Source organism: Sminthopsis crassicaudata, chromosome 1 (genome assembly GCF_048593235.1).
Source record: "Sminthopsis crassicaudata isolate SCR6 chromosome 1, ASM4859323v1, whole genome shotgun sequence".
NCBI lineage: Eukaryota > Metazoa > Chordata > Mammalia > Dasyuromorphia > Dasyuridae > Sminthopsis > Sminthopsis crassicaudata.
Genome location: NC_133617.1, coordinates 721,551,589 through 721,578,529, shown reverse-complemented (window position 1 = coordinate 721,578,529; position 26,941 = coordinate 721,551,589). Strand labels below are relative to the sequence as shown.

The window sequence follows — 26,941 nt, the reverse complement described above, 5'->3', positions numbered from 1 at the left end:
CAAAATATCATGCTGGAGAAGATTTCAGAATCCCTTGGGCAGCAAGGAGATCAAATCAATACTTTATTATACTTAATACTTAAAGAATACTTTAAAGACATTAAAGTCAATACTTAAAGAAAATCCATAGAGAAGGCTAAGGATTTGGAAAGATCTCAAAATCAAAATTCTCAGAGATATGGAATACCACAGCTTTGGCTATATAAACTTTTGTTGGCAAGGTGATGTCTCTGTTTTTTTAGTATGCTGTCCAGATTTGCCATAGTTTCCTTCCAAGGGCCAACTGTCTTTTGATCTCACGGATATAGTTCCTGTCTATAATGACCTTTGAACCCAAGATTATAAAATCTGACACTGCTTCCATTTCTTCTCTCTCCATTTGCCAGGAAGCGATGGGACCAGTTGCCAACATCTTAGTTTTGGGTGTTAAGCTTCAAGCCAGCTTTTACCCTCTCCTTTTTCACTCTTATCAAGAAGCTTCTTAATTCTTCTTCACTTTCTGCCATCAAAGCAGTATCATTTGGTATCTGAAATTTTTGATATTTCTTCTAATTAACTTTAATTCTAGCTTCTGATTCATCTAACCTGGCACTTCCCATGATATAAGTTAAATAAACATATATGTTAAGTTAAATGTATATGTGTATGATATGTGTATATGTATATAACACAAATATATGTTAAATTAACATATAAGTTAAATAGGGTGATAATATATAGTCTTGTACTTCTTTTCTAATCCTAAACTAATTGGTTGTTCCATGTTCTGTTTTAACTATTGTTTCTTGGCCTACATACAGGTTTCTCAGGAGACGAGATGATTTGGTACTCCCGTTTTGTTGTGATTCACACAGCCAAAGGTTTGTTGTGTTCAGTGAAGAAGTCGTTGTTTTTTCTGGAAATCCTTTACTTTATCCACAATCTGGTGAATATTGGCAATTTGATAATTAGTTCTTCTGCCCCTTTGAAAACCAGCATCCTCTTCGGGTTATTCTCAATTCACATATTGCTCAGACCTAGAACCTTAAACATAATTTTGCCGACATGTGAAATGAGCACAATTGTTAGGTAATTTGAAAAATACTTTGGCATTCCCTTTCTTTAGAATTGGGATGTAAATGGATCTTTTCCTATATAGTGGTCTATATTAATACATTATATATATAATATATAATTATACTATATCAATACATATTAATACTATATTAATACAAATGATATATATGTTGACTTCTTCAAATTTGCTGGCATATTGAATACAACTCTTTAACAGCACCATCTTTTAGTATTTTAAACAGCTCAACCGGAATCCCACTCACATCTCCATAAGCCTCCCAAGGCCTATTTGACTTCGTTCTCCAGGCTGTCCACCTCTAAATAACCACTGAATTCATTAGTGATGCTAAGATCCTTCTTGTATGGTTCTTTTGTATATTCTTGACACTTCTTATCTCTTACTTCTTTTAAGCCTCTGCCACTTTTGTCTTTTATCATGCTCATTTTTGCAAGAAACTGTACACCCTGATATCTCTAATTTTCTTGTCTTTCCCATTTTATTGTTTTCTTCTATTTCTTTGCATTGTTCGTTTAAGAAAACCTTCTTATCTCTCCTTGCTATTCTCTGGAATTCTGTATTCAACTGGGTATATCATTCCCTTTCTCCCTAGCTGTTCACTTCCTTCTTTCCTCAGCTACTTGTAAAGCAGCTATTTTGCTTTCTTGCTCTTATTTTTCTTTGAAATGTTTTGTGTGTGTGTGTGTGTGTGTGTGTGTGTGTGTGTGTGTGTGTGTGTGTGTGTGTTGCTGCCTCCTGTACAATATCAAAAATCTCTGTCCATAGTTCTTGGGATACTCTTATCTATAAGATCTAATCCCTTATTCTTCACTTCTACTTCATATTCATGAGGGATATAATTTAGGTCACACCTATTCAGTCTGATGGCTTCTCCCCCACTTTCTCTATTTAAGTCTGAATTGTGCAATAAGAAGCTCATGATCTGAGTGACAGTCAACTTGATGCTTTCAGGTGTTAAGTCTTTTATCATTTTAATACTGTCCATGGGGTTTTCTTTGGCAAAGATAGTAGATTGGTTTGACATGTCCTTCTCCAGGGGATCACTTTTTATCACAACTCTCCACTATGACTTGTCTGTCTTGGGGAAACCTGCCATGAAAGGTAGAGCTCATAGTTCCATAGAGCTTTTCAAGCCTCTCCCACAATAGGACAGTGATCCAGGAGAGCTGCATTGGGGGAGGAGGGAGAAACAGCTGTCAATAAAACTTCAGTTTTCTTAAAATGCATTTTCTAATTCTAGTTGCTCATAAACTCAGCTCTTTGTACAGAGACGGTATAGTCAAAAGATCCGTTTTCTAATCCTAGTTCTGCTCTAGTTATATGGCCTTTAGGAAATCACTCTATCTGGGGCCCAATTTACTTATCTATAAAGTGAGGGAGATGGTCTAAATAATCTCTCCTATAAATGTAAATTTCTTTGTGCTAACATTCTTTTTTCCCCCCTAAGGTTCTTTTCAGCTCTAATGTTCACTTTTCTAAGTTTCCTCATCTGTAAAATGGGGATAATAATAGCACCTACCTCCCAAAGTTGTTGTGAGAATCAAAGGAGATAAATATTTATAAAGTGCTTAGTAAGTATCTGGCACATAATAGGTGCTTAATGCATGTTTATTCCCTTTTCTTTCCTCTCCTGTTCCAGCTCTTAACAGTCTTTGTTCTGTAGTTTCTTCTAGTTCTAGTATTATATGATTCTGTTGGTCAATCAATAAACATTTATTATATGGCTGCTATGTCCCAGGCACTGTGCTAAGTATTGGCAATACAAGAAGAGGCAAGAATCAGTCCCTACCCTCAAGGAGCTTACAATCTAATGGAGGGAGCCAATCAATAAACAAATATGTACAAACAAGTTTTATACAGGATAAATAGGGAATAATTTAAAATGATGAGAATTCTGATGCAAATTCTAATGCAAAGCAGGAGGTATCACAGTTCAGTGGATAGAACAATTAAGTTAGAGGCCTAGGACTTGAGTTCAGATCTTGACTCAGTGACGTACTGCTCACATAACTTTGGAGAGTTATTTAACTGCTCTGGGTCTCATTTTTCTCATTAGTAAATGAGGAATGGAACTAAAATCAGGGCTGCTTAAACTTTTCCCACTCATGACCCCCTTTCACCCAAGAAATTTTCACATGACCCCAAGTATATAAGATATACAAATCAAACATTTACTGATAATAACTCATAATTTTGCCACTCCCACATTCAGTTATGATGGAGTCTTCAATCACAGTTTAAGAAGCTGGAGACTAGATGGCCTCTAAAGCCTTTTTAATTTCTAAATTTATGATGGAAAGCATTAGACAGAAGCAAGAGATGAGGCTGAGAATTGCATACACTTATCCCACAGCCAACATATGAAAAATGCCTTATTGACAAATATTCACATTAGCAATGCAAATCCATTCCTCTCTGTTTCCTAACAATACGGTCCAGTATTCATGACTATCTTTGGGGAAAGGGTTTCTTTCAGGAGACAGAAGTAGTACTTGGCATTTTTCAGCTCCCTAACCATTGATGAGCCCATTGAAATGTTCCAATTGACACTCTTAGTTAAGCTTTTCAAAAGATATTGGAGCAAACCACTGTTGCATGAAAAAGAGGCCAGCTAGGCTTTCTCTAGTGTCTCTGGTCATTCATTCTGGTGACCCCAGCTCAGAATAATTTTTTAAAATATATTTTTCTTTTTTATTATTTTTTAAAGCTTTTTCTTTTCTTTTTTTTTTTTTTTTATTATTATAGCTTTTTATTTACAAAACATATGCATGGGTAATTTTTCAACATTGACCCTTGCAAAACCTTTTTTTTTTTTTTCCACTTTTCTCCTCCTCCCTCTCCCCCAGATGGCAGGTAGTCCAATACATGTTAACTCTGTTAAAGTATATGTTAAATATAGTTATCTTGCTGCACAAGAAAAATCAGATTAAAGCTTTTTATTTTCAAAACATAGACATAGATAATTTTTTAATATTAAGTTTATTTATTTATTGTGTGAGGCAATTGGGGTTGAGTGACAGAGTCACACAGCTGGGAAGGATGAATTGTCTCAGATCAGATTTGAACTCAGGTCCTCCTGACTCCATCCACTGCACCATCTAGCTACCCCTATATAGATAACTTTCAACATTTACCCTTACAAAGTCTTATGTTCCAAATTTTTCTCCCTCCTTTCCTTCCACCCCCTTCCCTCAATTTCAAGTGATCCAATATATGTTAAACATGTGCAATTCTTTTACACATATTTCCACAAATATCATGTTCCACAAGAAAAATCAGATCAAAAAGGAGAAAGAAATTGAGAGAGAAAACAAAAAACAAGCAAATGACAATAAAAAGTGAAAATACTACATTGTGATCTACACTCAATCTCCACGGTGCTCTCTTTGGGGGCAGATAGCTCTGTCCATCATAAGAACACTGAAAGTGGCCAGAATCCCCTCATTGTTGAAAAGAACCACATCATCAGAATTGATCATCACATAATTTTCTTGTGGTGTACAATGTTCTCTTGGTTCTACTCACTTCATTTAGCATCAATTCATGTAAGTCTCATCAGACCTTCCAAAGTAACATTTTAGATGTATAAAATAAAATAGTCAACCAGTCAACTAGCATTTATCAAGCACCTCCAGTGACTATACTAAGTGCACTTAAAGATAATCCCTGATCCCAAGGAGCTTCTTGTATAAATCAAGAAGCAACATATGAACAACTATTTACACATAAAATAGAAGCTTTGGGGATCATCTCAGAGGGGAGGCACTAAGACTGAGGACTAGCATAAAAGCTTCTCGCAAAATGTAGAACTTTAACTGAGATTAGAAGGAAGCGAGGAGGTTTTGTTTTGGGTGAGGGAGAGCTGGTTGTTAAAACATGTACCAGCACTCTTCCAGTGCTCTGAATCTCTTCCATCTCTGTGAATGACTAGGTAGCTTTGTGGTTATAGTACTGGGCCTGGAATTATGAAGACCTGAACTGAAATACTCACTGGTTCTGTGTGACCCTGGGGAATTCAATTAAGCTCTTTTTGCCTCAGTTTCCTCATCTGTAAAATGAAGATAATAAAAGCACCTATCTCCCAAGGTTGTTGTGAGGATCAAATAAGATAGAAATTATAAAGCCCACAGCACAGTGAATGGCCCTTGGTAAGTACTATATAAATTATTATGATGATGGTAATCCTACCCCCCAACATTAACATGATCCAAGCATACAGTTGGCTCAGCCTCAGACAAGGGTACATTTGTGCATAAGACCTTTCTCACTTCTCAGTCACAAATGCATTCTCTTGCTGAAACTGCTTAGAGCTGCCACATCCCTCCTCCTCCCTGTGTGCTTTCAGACATCTTTGAAGAAGTAGCTGGGATAACCTCTATAACCTGATCCAGATGCTCCTGAAGGAGAAGAAGAAATGGAAGACAAGAAGAAAGGAAATAAGAGTATCTTTGAAACTCCCACATAAGTCAGTGAGAATGTGGCCCATGTAGGAGATAGATACACTGCTCAGATACCAGAAGAAGGAGTAAAAAAGTGATCAGAGGTTCATTGAATGTTGTAGCAGAAAAGCATCCCTGTAGCCAATTAGATAGAATCTGGAGTTTTATGGCTTTGTTTTATTTTATTGATAATTATTTTTCAATCCAACATAAAAATCCCAACTAGCCCAAACTCTTTACAAGCCCTGAAAACTAATAAACAAAATGGCTGTGTAGTGATATCTGTGTTTAAATGTGCAATTATCTGATTCTTCATGATTTCAAGCAATTTTTAAGTGGTTGTCGATATACATTTCTTCATTTGGAAACTTCATATCCATTGGCTTCTTAATTACCGGATGATGATATGGAGATGCTCTGTGGGGTATGTGAGACTGGGAAACCCAGGTTTAAAATAACAGAAGATTTCAATAGCTTGGAAACTTTCTGACCCCAGAATTGTGAAAGGGTCAGTAAGAGTCGGTAGAATTCCAGGTTCACCTCTGCACAGTTAATTCATTCAAGAGCTGATACAGTCTCCTGGGAGAGGAAAACCAAACAGCAGGAAACTACAAACTGGAGCTGAGAACAGTGACAATTTTGAGGAGCAGGAAGCAACAGAATCTGAATGATAGAGAACCACAAAGAGAGACCAGCAAAAGGGCAACAGGACTGGGAACAGGAGTTGTTGGGCAAGGCTCAGGCACTACTGTTGGGCTATACCCAAGCTAGTACTTAAAAGTCATGGGATAGTGCAATCACCAAAGCAGGTTAACTCACTGGAAAAGAAAGGGAGGTCTTTCTATCAGCCTGAACTTGCAGCTCTAAGTCCTTACTGTGGCAAGAAATAAAACTGCTATCATATGAAGCCTTGTGAGTCTGAGTGCCCTTAAGGAGAACTAATGTCCCTAATGAAAGAGTGCTATACCTTGAAGCTGGAATGAGGGCAGCAAGCACAATAAGTTAGAAGTTCCTAAAATACATCTACATCCTTCATTTTAGCAAAATTAAAAAAAAAAGCTTCTGAAACAAGGATTACTTTTAGATAAACCTGTCTTCTTAATAAGATCTAGGAAATACTGTAAATTAGAAAAAGGTTTGTTCTTAACACTTACTGAGTCCTCTATGTCCCTTTCCTCCTCGTGCTCTCTTTCCAGATCTTTCATACTATACAAGATAATCCTCTACCTGAAGCCTTCCCTAAATCCTCATTTTGTCCTCTTGATCAACTTTGTTCACTTTCACATTGTATATGAACTTATAATTATCTATGTGTATGGCTTATCTCCTCTACTAGAATCTAAGTTTCATGAAGTCAAGAACTATGACTTATCTTCTTAGTATTCTCCACAGAGCCAAGCACAGTGCCCGGTACCAGGAGGTGTTCAATAAATATTCACTGAATTATTGCTAAGATATTAGATACCAAGTGTGTTATCTCTCTAGAGTATTTGCTTTTTGAAAGAGCCCCTAGAGTCATCATTGCTTAGTCCAATTGAAATAATTGTTTGTTAGTGAAGGGATTTTACCTGTGAAATACTCTACTGTAGCTCTTGAATAAATGATATATTTGGATGAAAAGGATTTTTATTAGGCTCTCTAATGAAACAACCAATCAATTAATAAACATTTCTTAAATGATTATTACATTAGGCAATAGCCATTTACATCATCTGCAGTAAGACCAGTCCTATTGTTATGGTCTATGGTTGACAAGGTGATTCAGATGAAATCCCTATTTTCTAGAAATGTACTTCATAGCAAGAATTTTGTTCTTTGAGATAAGAAAGGCTACTATATCTGAGCCTAATGAAGAAGAAGAAGAAGAAGGAAGAAGAACAAGAAGAAGAGGAAGAAAAAGAAGAGGAAGAAGAAGAAGAGGAGAAGAAGAAGAAGAAGAGGAGGAAGAGGAGGAGGAGGAAGAAGAGGAAGAAGAAGAAGAGGAGGAGGAAGAGGAGGAGGAAGAAGAGGAAGAAGAAGAAGAGGAAGAAGAAGAAGAAGAAGAGGAGGAGGAGGAAGAGGAGGAGGAGGAGGAAGAAGAAGAGGAAGAAGAAGAAGAGGAGGAAGAAGAAGAAGAAGAGGAAGAAGAGGAGGAAGAGGAGGAAGAAGAGGAGGAAGAAGAGGAGGAAGAAGAGGAGGAAGAAGAGGAGGAAGAAGAGGAGGAAGAAGAGGAGGAAGAAGAGGAGGAAGAAGAAGAGAAGAAGAAGAAGAAGAAGAAGAAGAAGAAGAAGAAGAAGAAGAAGAAGAAGAAGAAGAAGAAGAAGAAGAAGAAGAAGAAGAAGAAGAAGAAGAAGAAGAAGGAGAAGAAGAAGGAGAAGAAGAAAAGAAATAATCCATATCAAGGCACAGGAATACATGCCAAGGCCATCCTGATAAAGAGGTGATCACATCTTTGACCTGGGGAAAGGGGAAGGTATGTAGGATAAAATGCTCCTCTCAGTATAAACTCATAATTTCTAATCTTGTTATCAGGCTGTTAACTCAAGCTTTGACTGACACTCTCTCCCTCAACCTCCTCTTCCTTCTGATTGTAGGACTGGAGGGTGGAATATCAGACTCCTCCCAATGGCTTCCTTTGTAGATGGAAGAAGTTAGAGCTCCCTCTGGTTTGGATCTGTTGCTCTGCAGGGTTTCAATTTCATGGGACAAGATGCCCTTATATGAAGAGCTCCTTAGTGTCCATCCATCTCACTTTCCTGCCTCCTTTTGTGTGTTGTCTCCCCAGCTTCCCACTTAGATGATACGTTTTCTGAAACATCTTTCTTTTTATTAACTGTATTTTAAATACATGTTTATTGTATCATTGGATTGGACGTCAGGCACAAAGGTACAAAGACAGAGAATGAGAAATGAGAAGACAAGTCAAACATAAGAGACCCACCTTCTGTTATTTGCATGTACTGCTCTGTATTAATCTTATGAGTGAGTCAACCCCCTACCCCAGGCTGACGATCTGCAATGTTCGGGTACATGAGCCACAGGCAGAGCAAAAGTTTGAGATGTGTTTCAGGCATCTGGACAGCACTTGCTGCTGTCATTGCCTCCCACCTATGCTGCTGTTCCATTCTTCTTCAGCAGATGGATGTCATCTGCTGCTTCTGCTTGTTTTTTTCTGGCTGGAGAATGTTGTTATTCTTTTGTAAGACAATACCAGATCTGCATGCTCTGGGACTAATCAGTAGGTTTTTTTGTTTGTTTGTTTGTTTGTATCTCACCACACCCATCCAACAGAATAACAGCTTCTAGACTTGTTCTACTTGGTCTCCCCCTTGCCCCAGAGGTCCCCCAGTTCTCATGCCTAACTGGATCCTGATGTTTAAATTCCTCTCACTTTTTATCCACCCCAAAATAAATGACACAAACCCCCTCAAGCAATCTGAAATTCCCACTAAGTCTTTCTGGTGCTGGAGGTAAACATATGTAAACAAATCCTTTCCATTCCTATCACCATCTCCTCCCTCTGTTCCCACATCCTAACTATCTAGGAGGGCTGAGTATGCAAACTTACAGACATTCCAGGGGCAAGGCATTAGAACTGATGACATTTGCCCTACATTCTTGTCATCACAGCAAAAAGTCCCTGTCCCTCTATAAATAGAGAAGCCATTAAAATTATTTATATATATGTATAATTTAAAGATGGGATGAAGGGACTTGGAAGGATGGGAAAAGGGAGAGAATCTGGAAATGGGAGAATGAAGTAGGTGATTTTTTTTTTAAAGGCAAAAGCTAGTAGAAAACCACTTTAAGATATCCAAATGAAAAATGTGCTCAAGACAGTTGAGAATATCTCAGCTGACAAGAAAGGGCTTTTGGAAGAATATATGCGATGGCTAAATGTCAAGGGAACAGATTGGCCCAATTAAGAAAGGTAGAGAATCTGAGAGCAGGAGCAAGTTATTGCTTACAGCAACAGAAAAGAAGAAAAGAGCAGCCTTTTGTTTCCAATCAGATTTTAGGGGGCCAGATAAAGGAGCATGAAAATATCAATGGAGGGTCCAGGGGCTTTTTCCAAAAGGCTCTCTAGGGAGTAACCAGTGAGGCACAAAGGAGAAAGGGTGGAGCCTGGGCTCAAAGGACCTGGGCTGGAATCCCAGCTGTGCCATTTACATTCCCCCTCATCCCACCCTACCAACAACTCCAAGCAATTTTTTTTTTCCCTGGGATTTCAGTTTCTTCATTGTTAAAATAAAAGAATCAGATGAGATGAGCCTTCAAGTCTCAGTTTATTGCAAACTTAAGGATTTCTCTGGAGGAGAAAATGGTCCCCAATGACATTGAGAAAAAAGGAAGATATGAGAGGTTTTCAATGTGGTTTTTACAAACTCACTTTTTGTACAGTTGTGAAAAGTGCCTCTGAAGCTGGACCCATGCCAGTATTCTGCTGGTATTTATTAGGGAACCTACTGATTTGCTAGGAAATTACAGACCAGTAAATTAGTTTGTACATTTCACTAGTTTGTTTAAGGAACTATTTGCAATTTCTGGGAAAGTTCTACAAAACAGGTTATTTAATTGTATCAATGGAACTTCAAATGCAGGCTATTTTCTGGGGCATTTAAAGATCTCCAAAAGAAAAACATTCCCAATTGATTAAGGTCTAGATACTCAAGGATAGTAAGTAGTTTCCTTATGAAAATAGAGTACCAAGCACATAGTAAGTACTTAAAATAGTTGAACTCATTTGAAGAGAATAGGCAATGATGAGAAGTTTTCAGTTGATTTAAGCATGTACAACTCTTTGTATTCATTATTTGGGATTTTCTTGACAAAGATACTGGGATTTGCCATTTCTTTCTCCAGCTCATTTTATATATGAGGAAACTGAGGCAAATAGGGTGAAGTGACTTGCCCAGGGTCACATATCTAGTAAGTACTTGAGGCAGGATTTGAACTCAGTCTTTCTGACTCCAACTCCAGCACTATCAACTATACTCATGGCTATTCAGATCCCAATTTTCACTGCTTACTACTTTTATGACTTTGAGCAAACTCATTATTTCTCTGAACCTCAGTTTCTTGATCTGTAATGGAAAAGATTGGACAAGATGAAAGGGGAAAGGAAGGGGGGAGACTAATTGTAGGGAAAAGAGAAGTAGAAGGGGAAAGGGATAAGAAAGGGGGAAGGGGCTATAAAGGGGGAGGGCTGTTTGAGGGAGGTTGTTGTCAGAAGCAAAACACTGAGGAAGAGGTAAACGGGGAAAAGAAAAGAAAAAACTATAATTTGGGGAAATGAGATGGTGGGAAATGCAGAGTAATTTCAACTGTTAATGTGAATGGGATGAATTCTCCCATAAAGTAGAAGTTGATAGCAGACTGGAATAAAAACCAGAATCCTATAATATGTGGTTTGCAAGAAACACATTTAAAGCAGAGTGATACAAATGGGGAAAGGTAAAAGGCTGGAGCAGAATCTATATTGTTTCAGCTGAATTTAAAAAAAAGCAGGGGTAGCAAGCCTGGTCTCAGACTAAGAAAAAGCAAAAAATAGATTTAATTAAAAGAGATAAGGAGGAACTACATTTTGCTAAAGGATACCATAGATAATGAAATAATATAAATACAAAGCCTATATACACCAAGTGGTATAGCATCCAAATTCCTAGAGGAAAAGTTAAGAGAGCTGCAAGAATAATTAGACAACAAAACTAGTGGGGGATCTCAATCTTGCTTTATCAGAACTAGATAAATCAAACCACAAAATAAATAAGAAAGAAGTTAAGAAGGTAAATAGAATTTTAGAAAAGTTAGGTATGATAGACCTTTGGAGATAATTGAATGGAGACAAAATGCAGTATACTTTTTTTTTTCCTGTGGTACATGGAACCTACACAAAAACTGACTATGTATTAAGGCATAAAACCTTCAAAATTGAATGGAGAAAGGTAGAAATAATAAATGCATTTTTTTCAGATCATGATGCAATAAAAATTACAAGTAATAAAGGGCCAGGAAAAAATAGGCCAAAAATTAATTGAAAACTAAATAATCTAATCCTAAAGAATGAGTAGATGAAACAATCAATCATAGACACAATTAATAATTTCATCCAAGAGAATAACAATAATGAGAAAACATACCAAAATTTATGGGATACAGCCAAAGCAATTCTTAGGGAAGTTTTCTATCTCTAGATGCTTACTCGCACAAAATAGAGAAAGAGAAGATCAATGAATTGAGCATACAACTAAAAAAGCTAGAAAAAGAACAAATTTTAAAACCCCAATTAAATACCAAATTTGAAATTCTGAAAATAAAAGGGGAGATTAATAAAACTGAAAGTAACAAAACTATTGAACTAATAAACAAAACTAAGAGTTGATCTTATGAAAAAACCAAGAAAATGGATAAAACTTCAGTTAATTTGATTAGAAAAAAGAAAGAAGAAAATCAAATTGTTAGTATCAAAAATAAATAGGATGAACTTCCATCAATGAAGAAAAAAATTAAAGCAATAATTAGAAGTTATTTTGCCCAACTATATGTCAATAAATCTGATAGCCTAAGTGAAATGGATCTATATATTCAAAAATATAGATTGCCCAAATTAATAGAGGAAATATATTATTTAAATAGTTCCATTTTAGAAAAAAAAATTGAACAAGTCAGATGGATTTACATGTGAATTTTATCAAACATTCAAAGAATAATTAATTCCAATGCTATGTAAACTACTTGGAAAAATAGGGAAATAAGGAGTCCTACAAAATTCCTTTTTATTACACAGACATGGCTATTATATGTAAACCAGATAGGATCTAAACAGAAAAAGAAAATTATAGACCAATTTCCCTAATGAAAATTGTTGCAGAAATCTTAAATAAAATATTAGCAAAGAGAATCCAGCAAGTTATCCAGGATAATACACCATGACCAAGTAGGATTTATACCAGGAATGCAAAACTGGCTCAATATTATGAAAATCATTAGCATAATTGACTATATCAATAACCAAACTAACAGAAATCATATGATTACTCAATAGATGCAGAAAAAGCATTTTGCAAAATCCAACACTCATTCCTATTAAAAACACTAGAGAACATAAGAAAAAATGGAGTTTTCCTTCAAACGATAAGTAGCATTTACGTAAAACCATCAGCAAGCATCATATGTAATGGAGATAAATTAGAATCATTCCCAATAAGATCAAGGGTGAAACAAGCTTGCCCACTATCACCATTACTATTCAATATTGTATTAGAAATATTACCTTTAGCAATAGAAAAAGAAATTAAAGGAATTAGAGTAGGTAATGAGGAGACCAAATCATCATTCTCTGCAGATGATATGATGGTATACTTAGAGAATCAAGTAAAAAAACTACTAGAAATGATTCACAACTTTGGCAAAGTTGTAGGATATAAAATAAATCCATATAAATCAGCAGCATTTCTATATGTTACCAACAAAGTCCAGCAGCAAGAGCTACAAAGAGAAATTCCATTTAAAATAATTATAGTTGATCTAAACTATTTGGGAGTCTACCTGCCAAGGCAAAGTCAGGAACTAGATGAACACAATTACAAAACATTTTCCACATAAATAAAGTCAGATCTAATCAACTGGAAGAATATCGGGTGCTCATGAATAAATAGAGCTAATAGAATAAAAATGGCAATTCTACCTAAATTATTACTTATTCAGTGCCAAACCAATCAAACTCACAAAAAAAAAAAAAATGTTTTTCAGAACTAGAAAAAAATAATAGCAAAGTTTATCTGGGAGAATAGAAGGTCAAGAATTTCAGGGGAATAAATGAAAAAAAAATGCAAATGAAGGTGGCCTAGGCTATACCAGATCTAAAACTATATTACAAAGCAGTGGTCATCAGAAACATTTGTCACTGGTTAAGAAATAAAGTAGTCCATTAGTGAAATAGGTTAGATTCACAAGATACAATAGTTAATGACCATAGTAATCTAGTGTTTGATAAGCCCAAAGACTCCAGCTTCTGAGATAAGAACTTACAACTTGACAAAAATTGCTGGGAAAATTGGAAATTACTATATCAGAAACTAGGAGGGGGCAGCTCGGTGGTGCAGTGGATAGAGCACCAGCCTTGAATTCAGGAGGACCCGAGTTCAAATCTGGTCTCAGACACTTAACACTTCCTAGCTGTGTGACCCTGAGCAAGTCACGAAGCCTCAGGAAAAAAAAGAAAGTAGGCACTGACCCATACCTAATAACCCTATACCAAGATAAGGTTAAAATAGGTTCATAATTTAGACATAAAGAGTGCTACATAAGCAAATTAGAAGAACAAAGGACAGTCTTCTACCTCTTAGATCTGTGGAGAAGAAAGAAATTTATGGCCCAAAAAAATTAGAGTACATTAGGAATGCAAAATGGATAATTTTGATTATATTAAATTAAAAGTTTTTGTATAAACAAAACCAATGCAGATAAGATTAGAAGGGAAGCAATAAACTAGGAGGGGGTGGATTTTACATCCAAGGGTTGTGACAAAAGTCTCATTTCTAAAAGGATGATTTCAGAGAGGACTAGAAAGATTTACATGAACTGATGCTAAGTGAAGTGGATAGAACCAAGAGTACATGGTACAGAGCAACAACAAGATTATACAATGATTCTGATGGACGAAGTTCTTTTCAACATCGAGGTGATTCAGGCCAATTTCAATGGTCTTGTGACGAAAAGAGCACAGAGAGAGGACTGTGGGGAATGATTGTGGGTCGTAACATAGTATTTTAATTTTTGTTGGGGTTTTTTTTTTTTTGCATTTTGTTTTCTTTCTCATATTTTTCCCTTTTTGATCTGATTTTTCTTATGTAGCATAATAATGGAAATATGTATAGAAAAATTGCACATGTTTAACATGTATTGGATCATTTGGTGTCTAAGAGAGGAGATGGTGGGAAGGGAGGGAGAAAAATTTGGAACAAGGTTTGCAAGGGGGAATGCTGAAATTATATATATATATATATACATATATATATATGTTTTGAAAATAAAAAACTTTAAAAAGACAAAAAGGGAAAGTAAGGAGCTTATAAAGTATTATATATAAAGTATTGATATATGATGAAAGTTATAAAGAGAAATTCAGGTCATGTATAGTATGTGTGTATAAGTACATTTAAACATATATTACATATACATTATTATTGTTCAGTAAAAAAAAAAAAGATTGGACAAGATGATTCTGAAGTCTCTTCAGTTCTGATTCTATGATTCTATATAACCATTTCATTGATATATATATTACTATCTTTATTTAAACAGCTCTAGAGAAGAAACTCTGATCAGGAGATCTGGGTTCAAATTGTGGTTTTACAATTTACTACTTATCTGAGTCTTGTATCATATCATGTCAGGGGCAGATAATGATATTTGGCCATTTTTCCTTCCAGGGCTATTGTAAGGAAATACTCAACAAGCTTAAAAGGGCTACCTAAATGTGAATTATTATTTTTTCTAGGGTCACAAAATAAACTCCCTAACTTTTTAGATAAAGAAATTGAGCCCCAGACAGAGATGAAGTGATACAGTTGGGTGACAATTGTCCACCATTAGATAAACATAGAAACATAAATTATCTAGGAAAAAGTTCCTTTTTTTGTAACAACTGTAGGGAATTTTGGAAAGCATTTTGACAGAAAGACTTAGACCAACATTTTATACCATATTCCACAATAAATTCAAAATAGGTACATGACCTAAATAATAAAGATTATGCTACAGGCATATTAGAATGGATATGTTTATAGATATATATGGATATGTATATAGATAGAATGGATATGTATATAGATATAGATGGATAGGACATATGAATATAGAATTAGAATGGACAATATGTTATGCTGTAGGAAATAACAAACATGCGGTATACAGAGAAACATGGAAAGTTTTTCATAAACTGATAAAAATTTAAGTTATCAGAGCCAGGGAAACAATTTACACAATGACTCTTACAACATCAAGGAAAAAAGTACTTCACAAAGCAATAGTAATCAAATATTGTAAGACTATAAAGAATCAGCTTGGCCCCGAGGAGAGACTAGGAGAAGACATTTCCCCCTCTTTCTTTGCAGAAGTCAGGCAGGGTCCATGAATGTGCATCATTAGATATCAGGTCAGAGTTTTTCTTTGGATATACTAATTAGTTTTATTGAATTTTTTTCCTTTTCTTCCCCTTTAAAAAAAGTCATAAGGAATAATTCTCTGGAAATGAGGAAGAGAAATATCTAGGGGGACATCTAGGTAACATAAAAACAAATGATAACCATAAAAATCAATTTTAAAAAAATAATATAAGCTTCTGGGATTTATGGACTGTTTCATTTCTATCTTTATACCCAGGGGCTGAGAGCCTGGCCCAAAATAGATTTGTTGATTGACTGATCTCTTGTTGTCCTCTGTCCTAACAATAAACAACTTAATAGCAGGAAAGATGTATTATATAAACTTTGTCTCCCTTCTACTTCCTGGGACTGCTCTGCTCCCTGGAATGCATATTTCAATGATTATAACAATGATAAGGTCTGATGATACCAAGTTCAGAACACTTTCTACTCTGTCCTGGAGTCCTGGATCCTTTATACTTCCTGTTACAAGTTCTTTTCTGCAGTGAGCCCTGAGCAGAGATTGGTGGGTTTTAGCGTTTCTGCCTCAAGTGCTTAGCACAATGCTCAATTTTACACTACAAGTCTTTATTATGGATCTAACAAGAGTCAAGGTAGGTGCATGAGGTACAAAAATAAGAATGAAAATGGTCCTGGGCATTAAGAAGCTTACATTCTACTGGGAGAAGACAACTTGTATACATAAATTAGATACAAAGGGATTTTTGGAACAGGATAGATCTCAGGCAACCCCTGGCCTGAGATCTGAAGAAAATCAGGGACTCCAAGAGTCAGAGATTAGGAGAATAAGCATGAAGAACAGCCTGTCCAAGGACATGGAGATGAAAGATGAGGGGTCACATATAGGGGGAACAGTGAGTGGCCCAGCGGTCTGGAATGTAGAAAACATGAAGCAAGTGTTTGTCCACTAAATAAGATGTTAAATGGTTGCCGTTAGAGTTTGGATGGAAGACGCCAAGTAGTCCACTAAAGGTATTTCCAAATTGTTGATTAAAGTACTAAATCATAATGAACATGTAAAAATGGAACCATTACAAATGTTAAGGAATTTATCAGCAAAGCAATGTTTCATGATTATCCCCTTACCTCTTATTTATCTTGTAGTTAAGGAGGAATTAAGAGGCCGACAGGCAGAGAGAGAGAGAGAGAGAGAGAGAGAGAGAGAGAGAGAGAGAGAGAGAGAGAGAGAGAGAGAAAGAGAGACAGACAGAGAGAGAGAAACAGAGAGAGAGAGACAGAGAAAGACAGAGACAGAGAAAGAGAGAAAGAGAGGAGAGACAGAGAGAGACAGAGACAGAGACAGAGACACAGAGAGAGAGAGAGAGAGAGAGAGAGAGAGAGAGAGAGAGAGAGAGGAAGGGGAGGAGGAAAAGAAGAGGAAGAGGAGAATGATGATGAGGAAGAGAAGAAGAAAAGAGGAGAGACAGATCCATTGACAGAAACACACAGAGAAAGAGACAGAAAGAAAAAAAGAGACAGAGATGCAGGGTGGGGGGAGGAAAGGAGAGAGAAAGCTTCCCAACCCAGATGATGCTAAATGAGGAGGAACAGTAAATAATGGAGAAGGATGTTGCCAAGCCCAGCACTGAAGCATGAGGAGGCCTGACATACCTGAGAGACGAGATGCCAAAAGTCCCTGCCAACAAACAACAATGGAGCTGGGAGGTGGAAACCCAACTGCATTTATGGAGAGGAAAGGTTCGGGTAGACGGTGTCCCCAGAAAGACTGACTTGTTCAGGAATTGGGGAGGAGGGGGAGGGGAGGAAGACACCCACAGATGAGAAGTGAAGGCCATCTCCTGAGCTCTTGCTTTGCCCTGGACCCTCCAGCCACCTCCCGGCCCTGGCAAGGCCCTCAGTCCCTCGGTTCGCTCCTCCTTGTGGTCCTGACAGAAGAGAGGGCTGCTTATTTCTAATAGAGTAAGAAGGGTCCAGGGGCAGGGAATTTTCTCAGCATAATTAATTCATGTTCTGAACAAACGAACAAGAATTTACATTGTTTGAGCTGTTGTTTCACACTTGGGGGAAGCTGCCAGGATCTGGAATGGGGCATTTTGCTGGCACAGGCTGTCACCAGAGACCCACACAGCTCAGGCGGATGGAGATGCTGCAAACTCCCCAGCTCCCCAGCCAGGCTTCCAGAGCCCAAGAGAACACTGGTGCTGCCATTTGTTTTTGCTCTAAAAATAATAAGCACGTGTGGTGCCTTTGGGAGTGGGGGGACAGCACCAAGCACACACACAGCAGCACGTCTCACACACAACACGGTTGAGTTTGTGAACATTGGGAGGGAATAAAAGAGAAAAGTTGTGGATACGAATGGAAGCAGCCGTGAGGATGGCTGAACTGGGGAAGGAGAAAAGAAGCATTCATGGGAGGGAAACGTTGAAGGGGCTGGGAGCAGAGGGTTAGGGTAAATTGCTACCAGGCTATCTCCTCTCACGTCTCCCCCCATTACTCTGCTGGACTTGCTGCTGGTCATTTACATGTTATAATGGGACTCATGCCGCTTGGCAGTAAACCATGAACCCCACTTAAGATTCCCTGTGGCAGGGGATCTGGGAAGAACTATCAAAGCCATTTGGGGGCTCCTGTATATTGTGAAGAACACTGACTTCAAATCCTAACTCTGATACTGTCTATTCTTGTGACTTTGCACAAATCACTCCATGTAAAGAGGTCAAACTACACATCTCCGGAAACCCTTGCACATCTCTGATACTCTAGCACCTCTGGGCTCATTCCTCCAATCTGCTCTCATACTGGTAGACTGAGGCTCCAGATTATAAATAACTACTTTTACTGGGACTTGGGGGTAAAAGGGGAGATACAGAAGGGCTGAGTTTTCCACTGCTCTAACTCACAAGCTCCCACTGATGTGCTCCATGTTATGAATCAGAATCAGTTGAACTCCATTAGCACTTAGAAAAGGATATTTTATAAGAAGTTATATCAAGAACAGTGGATATAAAACATCTCCAACTGACTCCATACTCTCCCCTCGCATGTACAAAGTCCCTTGCAAGAGTCGGCTCAAAATTAAATTAGAGAAACGTGTGACATTTCCTGGTAAGTGAACGTCCTTCTCTCCCTACATAAAATCCTCATAAATTTCCCCTTTTAAACTTCAAGGATTAGTACTTTCCTATTAGTCAGCACTTCTGTCTATGAAGAAGGGTCTCATTCCATGAAGCTGGCCCCTGGCTTCCCATGACTGCCTTTCTTTTTCTACCATAGGTGCTTTCTTTTGTTACCGCGACCATTGCTCTTCCACTGACTTTGTGGCCAGTGCCAGTCTCCCAAACACACACGTCCTTTTCGGAATATTCATTCCCTTAAGATCAAGAAAGAATAAACATGAAAGAAGCAGGTGCCCCGTACTGACAGACCTATAACAGCTGGACGCTCACGGCTGTTGGGGTCTCACTCAGACACCAGGAAGGAGAAGAGAGGGGGCAGCTAGGTGGCTCAATGGATAGAGCACCAGCCCTGAATTCAGGAGGACCCGAGTTCAAATCTGATCTCAGACACTTAACACTTCCTATGTGTGATCCTGGGCAAGTCACTTAACCTCAGCCTCAGAAAAAAGAAAAAAAAAAAAAAAACAGAAAGGAGAAGAGATGGAGAGATCAGTGGATCTTCCCTGGCACTGGGCTCTGGCTCAGCACCTCCTGAATCACCAGTTCTTTCTGGCTTTCAGCAAATCAGAATGCTTTTCATCATTATCCGGTACCACTCCTTTAGTTGTAGGTTGGGTCTGATCCAAGCAGGAGCTCTTTTTATGGGCTGAAGACTGAATATGTTCTAAGACTTATTCTCCCCACGACTGGTTGTGAGCTTCATGGGAGGAAAGCATCATGGTCTAGCCTACCTGGAGGTCTTTTTTGAGCAAGGATGTCCTAGCATCCAAGGGTGGCTGTGTTGCATAAGATACCTCAGGAAGGGTAACCAGACTTCAGAACCTCAGTGTTGCTGCCTGCAACATTGTGACATTGGCTAAGTGGGCTTCAGTTTCTTTATCTGCAAAATAAATCTGCAATCCAGTGACTTAGTCCTGAAAGGAGAGTTTCCCAGGAACAACTTTATCAAGACTTCCAATGTCAAACAGGTAGAATAAAGGAATTCATCTGTGAAGGACTCTAAGATTTACAAAGCGCTTTTCTTTACAACCTTGTGACTGAGGTCCTGTATTATAATCCTCATTTTATAGCTGAGAAAACTGAAGCCCAGTGAAGTTAAAAGTGACTGGACCAAAGTCACAAGACTAGTCAGCATTATTAAATTGAAATTGTCTTTTAATTCCCAAAACTCCTCTTTTCTCTACACTACTATTTAAGAATTATTGCCTAAAAAAAGTTGCCAAACTCTAGGCAAAGCTCTGATTGCTTCACCTCAATTATGACTGCTGGAAAGGCAGGGACAGAATTGTACTTTTTGTCTATAATTCATCATGTACTGCCCTGTGGTAGTATAGTCTCTTTTCCATATCATAGGGGTTAGGGGCATGGTGCCCCCACAATCTGGGAAATCCATGCAAAATTTTGGCTATCTCTTTGCATAAGAGAAGACTGAATTTTTTCTTTTTCTTTTATGGGGTGTTTACAGTATCATATTGTAAAATTTGGGTTAAGTATTTGGTCATATGCTCTGCAGCTTTCACAAAATTTCCCTCCAAATTTCAGAATGTTTCCACATGTTTAAAGTTTCAATATTTACATTGTTTAATATTTATGTGTTTATATGTAATTTTTAAATTTAATTTTTTATGCTGACTCACAACATATGCAGTGGTGGGAAAGTCATGATATAGAAGGGAAAACTGGATTTTTTTTTTAAGGGCATAACTCAAGAGGCAGCTACATGGCACAGTGGATAGAGAAGGCAAGTCACTTAATCCTGCTTGCCACAGTTTCCTCATCTGTAAAACGAGCTGAAGAAGGAAATGGTGAGCTACTCCATTATCTTTGCCAAGAAAATCCCAAATGGGGTCATGAAGAGTCATAGACAACTGAAAAATAATAACAAGCTCATCACGTAAGTAAGAAGCAATAAGAACCACCAAACTAGTTAAACATTAGCTGGTCAGCTGCTTAGATTTCTTATGTTGATATATTGAATTGATAATTTTTTTATTATTTAAAATTTTAATGGCTGGTCTTTTCTTTTACTGCCTTGTTGCCCAATTCTGAAGAGTTCCAAAATGACATCACTCCTTTAGAATCAAGTTGCAGTGTGTACAACTGTGGCTGAGCAGACCACTAGGAGCTCAGAGATGCTCTGACACAGGTTGAACACAAATAATCCATATGAACATTTGGGGTAGTTTCTCTGATTTAGTGTATTTTGCATTTTCTTTGAGCTAATTCAATTCTGCAATTCCTTATCTAGACAAGGGATTGCAAACTCTGGCCTGCAAGCCATATTTAGGCCACTGCCTATTTTTATATAGCCTGTGAGCTAAAAATAGTTTTTACATATTTAAATTTTAAAACCTCTTTTTTATTAAATTTTATCATATTAATCAAATTAATACTAAAACTTTAAACATATAAAAACATTCTAAGTTCTGACAAAAACAGGTAGTGGCCTGGGTTTGGCCTATAGGAAATAGTTTTCTGACCACTAATCGAGGTAGCTGAGGAGAAGAAAAGTGCTTAAAATTTTAAATAAATACATGAAATAACAGTTCCATTCAGCAGAGTACTTTTTTATGTGTTTAAATAAAGCCTTGTTTTATTTAAACATATAAAAAATCATTCCTAGCTCCTGGACCATATGAAAATAAGTTATAGGGTAGATTTGGTCCTCAGGTCATAATTTGCTAAGCTATAAGAAATGAAGAGCGAGAGCCTTCTGGGAACAGGCAAAATGCTGAGATGCAGATGAGAGATACGAAAGCCATTTTGGATGGACAGTAGAGTGGGACTGGGGTGAAGTAATGTTTAATAAGCTTGGAAATGTTAGCTGGAGAAAAAATATACCTTAAAGGACAAATGGAGGAGTTAGTATTGAGAAACAAGGGAGTCACAAGAGTGATGTGGTCAGACTCTGTTCTGGGAATATCACTTTATCAGTTGTGACATCAGGGATGGGTGAGGAAGAGGTGGATGGAGAGTCTCTGGATCCACAGAGACCATCTGGGAAGTTAGTGCAACGTCTAGAGGAGCAGTACACAGGATAGCAGATCAAGAGATAAAAGGAAACTTAGAGACCAACCTCTCCATTTTACAGATGATGAAACTGAGGCAGAAGATCTGCTCAAGTCACACAACTAATAAAAGCCTGAGATGAGATTTGAACCCAAATAGCCCTGGCTTCAAGTACGGGACTCTAATTCTAAGTCTAGATTCCTTTTGTTACTTTAAATGCTTTTAACAACAATAACAAATGTTTTATGAACTCCTAGGGTGATTTAATATATTCATAATATTCCTTTAAATTCATTTATTAAATGCTTACAATAATTTTGGCGATAACTTCATCCCCCAAAGTGCCAGATCAACTGCAGGAAAAAACAAGCCAATGTTGCTTCAAACAATACATGCCTGTGGTCACAGAGAAAAAATATATATTTAAATTGGGCAATTATTTATTGCTTAGGGTGTCTTTAAAGAAGGTTTAGTGTGAACTCTTTGGATGGAGGTCTTGAACCCACTAAGTGGAAATCACTGCACTATTTCATACTGTAGAGAGTGGGAAGAGATGAGAGCATATCTCCTCTTTTCTGCTGTTCATGAGAATAAAATCAGTTGTGACCCAGGGAATCCCTTAGTGTAAACAGGTTAAAAAGCTAAAATAAATCTTCCTTTCATTTTCTTTTGTCCACTTCTCAAATTTAAGGGAAAGAGAATGAAAAGCCTAATTTCAGAGATGACCCATATTATTTCCTTTTCTACCAAATCAGTGCTTGGCTGACCTTTTCCTGTTTCCAAGGGGCAGTGAGATACCATCCCATACATATTGGTCTCCTTATCTGACCTCTTCAGAGGACAGAAAAAGAGGCCATTTCTTCCTGCCCTTCTTCCTATGCCCCAGCTGTCCTGTTCCTTCCTGCCTGGTCAAAAGGAAATAAGATTCCATCATGCTCCCTCAACTGGTCTCCTGGCTTGCCTTTGGAGAGAAGAGATAAACTCTGCTTCCTGAATTGGTGCCTTTTCCTGAGCTGCCTCATGCCCTGAGAGTATTCCACTCTGAGGGCAAACCCCTAGAGATGATAATAACCCACCTGAATTCATTCCTCGGTGATTAACACATGTCCACACAGCCATACCTCCAGTTCCAGTGATTCTGAATCCCCAGCTTTTACTGAAACCCCATTTTCCATCCTCCACTATTTTATTCCCATTCCTTCAAACTTCCTTCCTCCAGTATCTCACTCTAAAACTACCCACCCCTTCCCCTGTGCCCCCCTGGAATGCTTGCTCCATCAGCAATAAACTTGCTGTTATCTTAAATTTTTTTCATTTCCTATTCCTTTTATCTTCTAGCTCTCACTGAGATCTGGCTTCTTTCTGAATACAACCTCCTTAGTTATCTTTTCCAATACTGGTTGTACTTTCACTCATCACCCCATACCCCAAAACTCATCCATTTTCCTTCCACCACCATTTCTCGTAATATCTCCTCCCCCGAGATTCCCTCAATTTATATCTACTACCCAATTAAAATTCTGGTAGCTGTTGTCTAAAGACCTTCCCTTCTTTTCTGAATGAGTTCAGTATATGACTTACCATCTTTCTCTCCTCTCCAGTTCCTATTCTTAAACAAAAGGTTCTCAAACATCATAATTTCTCAGTTCCCAATACATTCATTTATTATCCCTTACTCCTCACTCTGTCTCAGTTACATACAGAGATGGTTGAACTTTTGTACTTGCCATTATCCATAATTGTTCACATATATTTACAGACTCTGAAATTTCCTGATCTGATCACAATCTGTTATGTCACCCAATGGTGTGCTCAACAGTGGGAGCTAATCATTAAATTTTCAATGTGAACATTTAGACCTCAGAAATCAGTAATTACTATAAGTCAGGGCTTGATTTATTGTTTTCTTGATTTTTTTAAATATAAGAAATTATTAATAATGCAAATTAAATTTAAATGTGTGTTATATGCATTTTTTTCAGAGACCCAATCGCTAAAAACTTGCTAATCCTACCCCTTTCTCTACCTTGCAGCCTCAAACTCTGGTCTCATCATGACCTCGAATCTCTCATCCCTTTAATTCTTCCCAAACTATCCCCCTGCATTGGCTACACATACTTTTCTCTCTTCCTCATCTTGTTCCTTTGATGAATCAGTTCATCTCCACCTTGGCTTCTTCTTTTCAGTCCTTTATCCTATCAAATATGTTTCCCTGCCAAGCTGAAGCTTGCATCATTCCCATTATTCCTACCTTTACTCCTACTCACCTCCTGCTGAACAAAGCTAGGGAAAATCGTGAAACTGTACTGACTGAATCCACTATATATTTCTATTACAAAATCCAAGCTGGGTATCATTTACACCTCCTTAATTGATTCACTTGCCCACTCACTGCATCTTCTTTTCCAAAGCTTTTTATCTCTTCTTAAACCTCCCATAATTACCCTCCCTGCCACCCTCTCAGCTAAGAACTTTGACTCATATTTTATTTTTAAAAAAGACCATTCACTGAAGCACTCTCTTCTCCCCTCCTCCTCATCTTACATCACTCATAGAGTTGTTTGGTTTTTTTTGCCACAACCTCTCCTTCTTCACCTCTGTCTCACAGGAAAAGATAGTTCTTCTTCTAAGGGCAAGCTCTGTTACTCGCACAATGGATCCATTCCATCCTATCTCCTTCTAGCAAGCTGTCCCCTTTATCATCCCTATTTATTTATCTTGGTCTTTCTCTGTTTACTGGATACTTCCCTACTACCTACAAACATAACTATGTCTACTCCATTCTCAAAAAATTCTCACTTAACCCATTCATCCCTGCTAGTTATTGCACATCTCTCTTTCTTTTTCTAGTCAAATTCCTTGAGGTTACCATCTACGATTAAGGACTCACTTTCACTGTCTTCCAACTTCTGAACTCACTGTCCAACCAAAATGACTCTCTTCAAAGTTTCTTATGATCTCATAATTGCTTGATTTATGACCTCTTCTCTTACTTGAGAGATGTCAATCATCCTCTTCTCTTTAATATTTTCCTTCCTTAGACTTTTCATGACTCTCTCCTGATTTTCTTCCTACCTATATGCCCTCTCTTTCTCAGGCTATTTAACAGGAGTTTCATCTAGGCCACACCTGCTAATGGTGATTGTGTTGCAGTGTAGATTTTTTCCTTCTAGAGTACTTCACTTGGTGATCCCATCAGTTCTCATTGATTCAATAATCAATCATCTCTATGCTGATGATTCTTAGATCTGTTTATTTAGCCCTAACTTCTCTGCTGACTTCCAGGCTCTCATTTCTAAGGGTTTAAAATCTGGTTTAAAGGTCCTTATAACCCCACTCTTTTCTGCCTGTCTTGGCTTCTTACTCCCCTGATGCCCAACGTATTCTGCACTCCAGAGACACGTTTCCTTCCTGACCCTTGAACAAGCCTGTCTGTTTCTAGATTCTGGGCATTTTCTCAAAGTCTCCTCCATGCCTGGAATGCTTGCCCTCATCTCATCTCCTAGCCTCCCTGGCTTTTTTTTTTTTATAAGTCAAAGCCAAAATCCCATCTTCTTTCTAAAAGATGCCTTTTTCTATCCCCTCAGTCCTAAGTGCCATCTCCCTATTGATTATCTCCAATTTGTCCTGCCTAGAACTTATTTATCCATAGGTTTTTGCATTTTATCTCACTGCATTGGATTATGAGCATCTTGAAAACAGACTGTCTTTTGTCTTTGTGTATTCTCAGCTCTCAGCACAGTTTCTGGCACATAGTAGGTCCATAACAAATGCTTATTGTCCATCTGCTGCTCTCTAGTCCTTCCTTCCAGGCCCTCCACAGGGGGCAGGACAGCATTGCTTAATGGATGTTCTGAGGGACCATTTCATTCCAGTGTAACCCAAGTTCAGGCCAGGAGGATTTGCATAAAACTCTCATTGGCAAGGAGGAAGATGATTCAATGTTGCACTCCTGCCTGGGAGGCAGAAGCAGAGTGAGAACATTAGAGAGGAGAGACATTCATCTTCCTTCAGGCTTCAAGAGCGAATATGAACAGTTCCAGATTCTCTGCAGTGACAGACAGACAGACTCAGGAGGGCTGGATGGAGGTGGGGGGAGAGCCTTTGAAAAGAAGACCTGCCAGGGATGCAATGGAAAGCTAATTCTTCAATAAACCAAGTCCCAGTCCCTCTCCTCTCTCCGCCCTCCCTCCTCACACATATGTGTGTCTGTGTCTCTGTCTCTCTTCTCCCCCTCCTTCTTAGCTCCTCTCTTTGTCTATCTATCTCTGTCTCTTTCTCTATTTCTCTGTATATCTTTGTCTGTCTGCCTGTCTCTCTCTGTCTTCCCTTCTTACCCCTCTTTCTCTCTTTCTCCCCTCCCTTCTTACCTGTCTCTCTTTCCATCTCTCTCCATGTCTGCTTCTCACCTCCCATCTTCCCTCCCTCCCTCTCTTTGTCTCTATCTCTGACTCTCTCTTTCCTTACCTTTTTATCTACTTCTTTCCCTATCTCTTTCCTTTCCTCTCTTCTCCTACCCTATATCTCTATCTTTGCCTCTCTCCTCCCTTCCTTCTTACCTCATTTCCTCTCTATCCCTTCATCTCTGCCTCAGTCTATTTGTTTTTCCCCTTTTTAATCTCTCTCTCTCTCTCTCTCTCTCTCTCTCTCTCTCTCTCTCTCTCTCTCTCTCTCTCTCTCTCTCTCTCTCTCTCTCTCGGAGTATTTCTGTCTCTCATCTCTCTTCTTACCTCCCCCTCTTGCTCCATCTCTCTCTGTATATCTCTGCTATCTGTGTCTATCTCTCTATGTGTATCTCTGTTTCTCTCTCTCCTCCCTTTCTAGCTCCCTAACTCTCTCTCCATCTCTATCTCTATCTCCCTCCCTTCTTACCTCTTTCTCTCCTTCCTTCCCTAGCTCCTTCTCTTCCTAGGTTCCTCCCTCCTATGTGTGTCTTTGTCTGTCTCTTTCCTGTCTCCCTTCTTACTCTCTTCCTTCTCTCTCTCTCTTCATCTCTGCCTCAGTCTATTCCTCTTCTTCTTTCCTATCTCCCTGTCTCTCCATCTCTCTTTCTATCTCTCTCTGTGTGTCTTTGTCTCTATCTGTCTATTTCTGTGTGTGTATCTATCTCTATTTCTCTCACCTCCCTTT

At 38.1% G+C, this 26,941-nt stretch overlaps 1 long non-coding RNA gene across 2 annotated transcripts in view; it reads left to right on the top strand.

Moving 5' to 3' along the window:
- Positions 1-796: 796 nt before the first annotated feature.
- Positions 797-26,941, top strand: part of LOC141555815 (uncharacterized) — a 42,561-nt gene continuing 16,416 nt past the window's right edge. The window contains exon 1 of one of the 2 annotated variants that reach the window (XR_012486346.1): positions 797-860. This is a non-coding gene — a long non-coding RNA (uncharacterized LOC141555815). Of the gene's footprint in view, positions 861-20,512; positions 20,697-26,941 lie in introns of those variants that run through there. The other variant, XR_012486345.1, reaches the window with a different exon arrangement.